Here is a 9,868-nt window from a genome sequence, read left to right on the forward strand (position 1 = left end):
GTCCTAACATAAGAAAACCTGATATTGGTCAGTTGTCAACAGCACCACTAGAAGCCAGACGGGTTTTCTGATTCCTCCTCAGTGAAGGGAAGATTAAGTACCACAAGTTGGGGTTTTATAACATCCTCTGGTGAACCTAGACATCCTCACAGCCTCACACATGCCACCATTCTCAGATCTTGCTTGAGAACCACTAGTACGATGGCCCTATGATAGATCTCAGGGAATCAGATGTTCCGTTAGCATTTTAGTCAGCTTTGGTGTCACTGTGACCAAAAGACAAGAATGACTTAGGAGAGGAAAAGTTTATTTTGGCTCGTTGTTTGTCCATGGTCATCCAAGTCCATCACTCTGAGCCCAAAGTGATCTAGAACATCATGGTAGAAGGGTGTGGAGGAGAAAGAAAGCTCAGGATATGGCAAACAGAAAGCAGAGAGCAGGCTCCACTCACCGGGGACAAAATATAAACCCCAAAGGCACACCTCCAGTGACCTAGCCATGCCCTACCTGCCTACAGTTAACACCCAGTTAATTCACTCAAGTGGATTAATCCACTGTTTGTGTTACATTAATAATTTTATCTTCAAATATTCTTGCATTTTCTCACATATGTGCTTTGGGGGGACACCAACCGTAACTGTTAGTAATGAGTGTCACATGTTGAAAGAGCTAGTGTACAGATGTCCACGTGCTTTGTCTTCATCAACTTTTCAATATGAGGAAACTAAAACTCAAAAGACCTAGAACACAGAGCTATGGGAAATGGGACATCAGAGGCTCTGACTGCCTGAATTTCCTATTAGATTGGGTTAAACCGTAAGAAATTGCCATTTTTGTAGGTCAATCCATAGGTGCATATGGTTTTCCCTTTAGGTGCCTGACTCAGAAAGTTTTAGTAACAAGTGACACACACTGACACAAACCTAGCTCAAACAAGAATAGGAAATTCAATTGCTGGAAAAATAGAGTCCTGCAGTGTGGCCCCACTAGGCATGGACAGAGCAGAGGTTCAAACATTGGGACCTTTCCTCCTTATCTGACTTGCCTTGTCTTGGTTTCCTTTCTGGGCAAGCCCTCTTTCTGTGGAGTAAAGGTGGCCACAAATCTCCAAGTCCCCTTAGTCCTTACAGTCAGAGACCGGCAAACCCGGAGGAGCTCTTTTTTCTTGATGTCCTTGACAGAAATCCTGGCCTGAATCCAAGCACCACCTCAAGTCCTTGGCCCTGACATTGACGGAGGTTTCAAGGATGTGTGATTGACAGCTCTTCCTATAATGGGAAAGGAAGTTTCCAAAATTAAAGAGGAATTTTTTTTTCCCAGAGGAAGAGTGAAAAGGTGCTGCTTAGGCAAAAACAAAACCAAACAAAAAACCCTACACATGTTCAGTGATAGGAAATACCCAAAAGCCTCAGAGAATCTAATGTTCTTCCCAATGCTAGTCAGACCTGACGAAAGAGAAAGTAAACTAAAAAAGAATATGGCAGAAGTCAATTTGTCAAAGATAAAGATAAAAACAGGATCAATAATGAATGGCCTATCTTGTTAACTAAACACTACATTAGTTTAAAGCTTAAGTATATTCCCATGATCTCAAGAATATTTTTAGCTATAAAATAAGAAAAATGTTTAGGTTTTTTAGAAAATCTTTAAGTAGCTAAAGTCAGCTTTTCCACACACATAGTGCTTTCACCTCTTAATTTCTCATGACATTGGAAAATTAAATAATATCTGCCTATTGGCCCCAATCCCACTGCATAACTCAGATTTAGACTTGCCTGTTCCTGCTATCTACATTGCCCCAAATTTCAGTTAAGTAGGGAAGAGCATCCATTCCAGGTTAGAATCAAGCAAACCATGTGCATGTACCTTACAAATTAATACTGGCAAAAATAAATAAGAAGAGATTTATTCTGCCCATCTGTAAGATGACTTCAATAACTCTCTTATAAGGCAGAGAGTTGAATTATTACAGTGTGCTATTGGTAATGAATGGCATGGAATTCTTTTTTAAAAATAAATATCTTTTTAGTCTTTGAGAAAAAAATTGGTCCAAACTTCTTTGATAACCTCATTTACCTATAAAGAAAAAATTGGCTCTTTAGCTCAACATTTTTTTAAAATAAAACTTCTGAATTAGTGTATTATTAGTTAATACAGCTGAAGGTACAATATACATTGTTAATTCTAATTAACTTATCTGTTATATATGCAATATGTAATATCATAAAGAAAAAGAAAAATGGGATAAAAAATAATATTTTTTACTAGTTTTGAGTTTGGGAGGAATAACTTCTTGATCTTGAATCAATAATCACTATTACTGCTATAATTATTATTATTCACTTACAATATGACTGACAAAGAGCTCACTAATAGAAGCCCTGCTTGCTCTGCAATGCCCTATTGTGTGCTGATATTTGCATTCTTAGTACTAACTTCAACCTCTGCTTTCTTTTCAGAAACTTTTGACGTTCTTTATTCAAGCATTAATTTCAGGTGGATAATATTTGCAATTGCTTACCTTGGCACGCAGGAGATGTATACACTGCATTCTTCTGGATGGAGCAAAGTGGAGTGGGCTGCAGTGTGCATCCTCTCGGTTATGGGGAGCCTCCTGGGCCTGTGCTCCCATTAGACACCACAGAGAAAACACCCCTGTCTAGTGCAAGTAGACAAAAGGCATCAGAGTCAACAAACATGGTTAACATTTAATATGCTTGGGGTTTTTTGTATTTTCCATGAAAAACTAAAATTCAGCATTATGATACTGTGCTTGAACATCCCAAGGAGCTCCCGAGGCAGCACCAAGGTGTGCACAAGGCATTGAAGACCCTCCACACTGTGCCTGGCACCTGGCAGTACTGGCCCAAGCACTGCTTTCTTTGTTTAAAACAACATGTTGGTGACACAGGAGAAGGGCAAGGGGAAAAATTTCAATCCTTGAAGATTTTCTTCATATTTTCCAACTGAATCACTCTGATGATATTCCAAGAAGCCATGGCACTCAGAAATCAGCCTTGTGCTGAACAATTAGCTTTTTGAAAATAAGTTTAGAAGTAGAATCTTTAAGCAGAATATTTTAACTAAATGTGCTGTTTTCACCCCAAAACTTAAGTCATTTCTTCAATCAATGATTAATTACATAGAGCAAATATCTTCATTAAAATGTTATGACATTCGATCTTGCTAAAAATACACTGGGAACAAAATTCTGGGCATGTCTCTTTTTTTAAAATAACCTTTCAAATGATTAATATAACATCAAATGCTCATTCCCTCTGTACCATATTATTAAGATGAACTCTTCATTTCAACTATATTCTGATAAAATTTTAACATCTCCTTGTTTCATGGGGGACAAAACTCCTTTCTTTTTATGATGGGCCCCTGGAATCTCAAAAACATTGCAAAACATCAACTTTACTTCTCTGGAGACAGATATAACTCACAGTCTTATGAACAGTAGAAATTGTCTGCACTGCTATGCAATGCCCTCGAGAGATGGGGTGGCCACAAGTTATTGCAACTACCAGCAACTCAAGACATTCAGCAGGAGAGCTATAAAGGGACTTAGAGGTGAAAAAAGAACTGTAGGTGAGTCAGGCTAATTTCAGCCGACTCAATCACTCAATAGGCTCTTAGCATTTAAGTTTGGAGATTATTTAATTAGCATTAGGCAAAAGAAATGGCATTACTTTGCTATATTTGGAGGGGGGTGTTTTACTACAAGACATTAGTTAAAAATAGCAGTGTGAATACCGAGAACTTTAAACGTATTTCAAGAGTCACTTTCTTATTTCAATTATTTTGAATTTTAAGAGGAATTTAAAGTTTGGACCTCTACAATAACAGTGCTTCCTGTGCAAACAGAACAACCGGAGACTGTCCCTGCTGGGGTAAATTATGTCTTAGGGTCAACTAGAAGTAAAGCAAGAGAAGAGAAGGAAAGAAAGGCAAAATTACAAAATGGCCATGAGTTGTGAAGAGATCCACTCTGCAGCCTCCTCTGACGTTGACAGCATCAAAAGACAAGAGTCTCTTCGGCCAATCAAATCTCCTTGATAGGAAGCATTTTAAGTGCCAGGCAGAAGCCAGTTAATAAATGTTCAGATTGTGTTCCAAATTATGTTCTCAGGAAGCCCAAGTTACATGTTCTTCTAAGGGAAACCTTGAAAGGAATAATTATTGAAATGATACTACCCTGAGTTTTTCCAGACTTTTATTATGTATGCAATATTCTTCGGTAGGTTACTTTCCTACACTTAACTGCTGCTCACTATAGGCCCTGGTTTTCTTTTCCTGGTATCTAAGTTGCCTTAATTTTGACATGGCTTTCTTTTATTTTTCATGTCAAGTTCAAATTGAAATGCTCTTCCAGTATTTGCCCACCTCTAATCAAATAATAGAGACCCTGCTTAGTAAGAAGACTGTTAATCATATACATGAAGAATTACTAAAGAACTTGCAAACAGAAATGAAGAGACTTAAGGAGAACAGTACTGTTATCTTCAAATATTTGAGGACTTTCAAGTGAAAGAGACATTTATAATTACCTTGTTAACTCCAGAGAACTTGACTGGACAATGGAAGACAACATTCAGAAAGCAGTTTTTATCTCCAAGGAAGGAAAAGTCACAGTTGCCCAGAAATACAATGACTATCTGGTAAAGAATTAAGTGAAGGTTGGATACTTCTCTGGTAGAAAAATAATGTGCCTCAGCTGGGAAGAAGTTAGTCTGGACAATGGCTAAGGAATCTTTCAACTCTGTGGGTCTTTTGATCAGCAGTTTTCTCTTACTCTCTTCTCATTTATTTGCCTCCTTTAAATAGTTAAAGTCAGCTTTTCCACACACATAGTGTGTGGAAAAAGACTTCATCTTCCTTCCTACCCTTAGGTGACAACTAACTTGGGTAGCGTTTTAGTAAATTTGTTCAACGCTGCAACCAAAGGACCTGACAAGAACAATTAGAGGAGGAAAAGTTTATTTGGGGGCTCCTGGTTTCAGAGGTCTCCGTCCATAAATGGCCAAATCCATTGCTCTGGACCCAAGGTGAGGCAGAACATCATGGCGGAAGGATGTGGTGGAGGAAAGCAGCTGGCGACATGGCACTAGGAAGGAGAGAGAAAGAGACGAGGCTCGGCTCAAAAAAATATAGACCCCAAAGGCAAGACCCCAATGACCCAGTTCCTCTGGCCACACCCTACCTGCCTACAGTCACCTCCAAGTTAATTCCTCATAGGGGATTAATGCACCAATTGGGTTAGGACTCTCATAACCCAATCATTTCACCTCTAAACCTTCTTGCATTGTCTCACACATGAGCCTTGGGGAGACACCTCACATCTAAACCATAACATATAATATGGTTTATTAACCACCAAATAATCTAATATTCTCCAGATTACATGATTACAAGAAAATTGTTTAACTGTTCAGAGCTACGGTTTTCTATCTCCATCCAAGGTGGTTGAGAGGAATAAATTAGCTAATTTACATCCCCTGGCACATAGTGTATACATGGCTATCACTGATTAACATCTGCTGCTATTAGCCATTATTATTTTACCCCAACTCCCAAATCATTGTCTCCGTGAGGCATCCGTCCTCTAATCAGTCCCAGGCTTGGTCAATTCACTAAAGCGATTTCTCCCATTCTAAGACATGAAGTTATTTCCAGCTGTTTTGAATTTGCTTTGAGAAACTGGATTAGAGCAGCAGAGCTGGGATCCTGGTGAGCATCGTACCTGGGAAAAGCAGAAAGCTATAGAACGGGGTGTCTGTCAAGTTGATCAGAGGTAAAAGTGCCCTCTTGAGGCCGAGAAAACATGGGATCTCCTGGCCACCTGACTTTTGGCCATGTTTATAAGTCAAGTCAGAAAGTGGCACTAACACTGAGAGATCCTTTCTTTGAAAAAAAAAAAAGGTGACAACTAACTTTGAATTGAAGATATTCAATTCAAAAATAATTGACCAAAACTCCTTTAAAAATGTCAAGGGCATGAAAGACACAGAAACGGAGAAAGAACTACAACTTAAGGAAGACAAGAGAGAGGACAGGAGAGCTAGATATAATGGGGGACCCTAGATTGCGTCCCGGAACACAAAACAGACACTGTGGAAGAACGGGAGAGATTCTAATGCAGCCTGCCACTATTAGCCATTACTATTTTACAGCCTCCCGGGGATCCTCAGTTGGGCTCATGCTAAGTTTATGCAAGATGCTAACACAGAAGAAGCTGGACGCAGAGACTAGGGAACTCCTCTTGCTACCTGTGAATTTTCTGAAAATTAAAATTATTTTAAAATTAAAGTTAAGGACTGGGGTTGTGGCTCAGCGGTACGTGAGAGGCCCTGGGTTCAATCCTCAGCACCACATAAAAAAATAAGTAAATAAAATAAAGGTATTTTAAAAAAATAAAATAACAATAAAATTAAAGATAAAATATAAAATACAAACATTTTCAAGGGTAATATTATCACAAATACTAATTACTCCTGAGCGCACCCCCTTGAAACATAACACACATACCAATAAAGAAAAATTTATTTTTTAAAATGTGAAGTCAGTTGTCGTGAATGAATAATGTTTCCTCAAAAATCCATATTTGAAGCCCTGACAGGGCCTTTAGAAGGAAATTAAGGTTAAATGAGGTCATAAGAGTGAAGCCATGATCTGAAATCCAATAGTATTAGTGTCCTTACAAAAGACAACAGACTCATTCTCTCCCGCGTGAGGAGACAGCAAGAAGGTGGCCATCTGCCATCCAGGAAGAAACTCCGACCAGATCTGGATCATGTTGGCACCCCGTTCTTCTATTCTCGGTCTCCAGAACTGTGAGAAAACCAGTTTCTGTTGTGTAAGCCATCCAGTTGCAGTATTTATGGCAGTCCAAGCGACTAATATATCAATGTGTTAGTTTTCTACTGCTGCTGTCTCAAATTACTCCTAATTTAAGGACTTGCAAATTTTTTGTATTACTCCCCTGTAAGTCACAAGTTTGGTGTGGGTCTCACTGGGTAAAATCCAGGTGTGAGCAGGCCTGCAGCAAACCACCCATCTCCTTGCACAATCCACTTCCACAGACACACATCTGCCATACCAATCCATACCTGGCTGGCGGCCCTGTCTCCATTCTCAGCGCCCAGCTCCCTCTGGCCGGGCATCCACATTCCCTCCCACAGCTGCCAATGGTTCTGCCCTTTTGAGGACTCCTGTGACTAGATGGGGTCACTCTGACAATGCAGCATTCTCTCCCATTCCAAGGACCAAACCCTTAATCTCATGTGCAAAGCCCATGCTACCTGCGTGGTGACATATTCACAGGGTCTGGGGATTAGGGGTGTCCATCTTTGGGGGCCACTGTCTGCCTATCTCAGTTAATCTCTGTTAACCCAAGAAAACTTGCCAAGACTCAAACTCACAGGCCCGTCAGGAAAATGTAAAGCCATTTAGGCCAAATCAAGGTCAGCGGAACCGCAGGTAACTTCCCAGGCACCTGAGCCTGGACAATGCCTCTGGAATGCCCGAGTGGAGAAAAGAACAGAAAACAAAACCCTTGCTGCTTACTCACACGCCCCGGGTATGAACGAAGGGCTGGCCAGGCCGGAGTCAGGGAAAGCACGGTCATGAGTCCCGTCCTTTCCTTTGGAAACTGACTTCCTGGAGGGCAGCTCTGAGGCCTGGGCCTTGAAGCTGGAGAGCAGAGGTCACCAAGAGGATTAAAGCATGCCCGAGTAGGGACAGATCTGTTTGAGACAACCTTCCCATCAAAAAGATTAACTCAGCCATTCAGGATAAGCTACCCTACATACACAGGGACACACCAATAGATTAAAAAAAAAATTCCCAGGAATAAAACAATTGGAAAACAGAATAGAAGGAAAATGTCATTTACAAGGGTAACTCTTGAATCCACTTATGAGCTATAAAGAAAGTTATGAAATTCTACCAAGGGACAGTGAAGAAGTCATGTATCTCCCCCTAGACAGAGAAACGTGTGCTGCCCTTGGATAAGCACACTGGGGTCTGCAGCCTTGGGAAGAGGGCAGACGCACCAGCAGCTACGGCAGGGGCAAAGGAAGCCACTGGAGGGGGCGTGTGCAAAGTGACTCCTCAGGTCCATCATGAAAAGGTGTCGTTAATGCTTTTAAGACTATTAGTCTCCATTTATTGTGTCAAATGCTTTGTACAAGCTTGCATAATTGCTTCCTTGAACATAATCAGAGATGGGGTTTGTGTGTGAAGTTTCCACCTGTGAGCCTCAGCTATGCCCATACAAGCTTAACCTTCAAAATACAGAAATAGCTTTCACCCTCATGACGCCTACTCCAGTCCCATCACGCTGATTCACTCACATGGAATCCTGGTATTCTAAACAATTTGCTAACAATTAGAAATTAATAAGAATTATTTTCCATTTCACAGGAGCTCTTTCTCTACAGTTCCATGTTTAATCAGCACGAATACTACAGTATATTTTAAAAGGGTGACAAAATGGACTTTGTCTTTTTTTTTTTTTTTTTTAGATTTTTTTCATTGGACTTTATTATCACCGGATCTCAGCTTCACAAATATTGAGCTCCATATTATCTAACAACTTTAAAAATCTCTAATATCTTTAAAAAGGATCTCCGCTAACATGATTTTTTTAAAAAGAAATATTCTGTAATATTGAGATTCTAAGTACAGTTGCTGTTTAGTTTATTGTTCTTATGTAACCAAAAGCTAGGTCCTTGTCCTTGATGCCAATCCAATAATGAAGATAAGGTCTTGAGAAAAAAGAAGAAGATTTATTGCTTTGCTACCAAAGGAGAAACACAGGGGACTCCTGTCCCAAAGTCTGGGATTCTGCCCAGGGAGTCAGAAAGGAGAAGTGTACGCAAAAGAAGATCAGGGAGGAGAAGGTTAGGGAAAAGAAGATTGGGAAAAAGAAATGGACATGTAAGTTTCAAACCACAAGAGAGATAGTCAAAGCATCAAGTGAACCCCTGTTACACTTAGATAAATGTTCATAATAATAATGTATAAGTTTACATTCCAAATATATCATATTTAGAGATTTCCAATTTTACAGTTACAAATTAAACATGTTTACAGATTTATAATAGAATAATTCTAAGTAGTATAGTATACAAATAAAAGACATTTAAATATCATAATAAAATGATGCAAGAGATATTTTCATTTTTGTAATTTGGAATTCTTCCATACCTGCCTCATCATCTACCCATTTTGAATAAAAGGCATTAATAAGAAGTTAAGGGAGATAGGAAGGCATTTACTTCAGCATTTTAATTTCCCTCTAGGTGGGCAGATACAATCAAGTAGTCAAATTGTGACATTCTTGCTTCAAATATTCTGTTTTAATAATTTATTAAGCCTGCTCAGTTCTTCATGGAGTCTGGAGCAAGACCCCGCAGGGCATCAATAATGAAGGAAAGAGAGTCATCGAGGCACATACCTGGAAGAGAAGCAGTTAGAGCAAACAAAGCTCCTGGGACAGTCTAGGGCAGATGCCCAGGACAGCAACAGGGCAAATCCCTCTCAGGCCAGTGCAGGGCACGTCCTGGGGCCTCCGTTGCTGACCCGCAGAGGCCCACCAACCCCTTTCACCCTCTACCCAAGGCATGAAATATTCAAGAAATAAAATCAGAACTGTCTTCCAGCACTTAATCCCAGTGCAACTGAGCTGACCTGAGTCCTCTTTATTTCAAAACAGCTCTGTGTGAGAAGACTTGATCATTTCTGTTTACAGCTGTTGGGGTAGATAATCACATCTCTAGACCGTTTTCACTCCAAGAAAATGTCTGGGCAGCTGGGAAGGCCCAGTCCAGGATGGCATGAGACTGGGGTCCAATGTGCTTTG

The 9,868-nt window shown here is 40.0% G+C and overlaps 1 long non-coding RNA gene across 1 annotated transcript; it reads right to left on the bottom strand.

The window, feature by feature from the left end:
- Window positions 1-286: 286 nt before the first annotated feature.
- Window positions 287-9,648, bottom strand: LOC124099762 (uncharacterized). Its single transcript, XR_006854088.2, has 3 exons — window positions 9,464-9,648; window positions 2,522-2,659; window positions 287-1,268 (listed from the first exon to the last, which is right to left on the bottom strand). It is a non-coding gene; the product is annotated as an uncharacterized LOC124099762 (long non-coding RNA).
- Window positions 9,649-9,868: the final 220 nt, after the last annotated feature.

This window comes from Marmota monax, unplaced genomic scaffold (assembly GCF_021218885.2).
Source record: "Marmota monax isolate L192 unplaced genomic scaffold, Marmota_monax_Labrador192_F-V1.1 WCK01_AAM20220418_F8-fsc00026, whole genome shotgun sequence".
NCBI classification, from domain to species: domain Eukaryota; kingdom Metazoa; phylum Chordata; class Mammalia; order Rodentia; family Sciuridae; genus Marmota; species Marmota monax.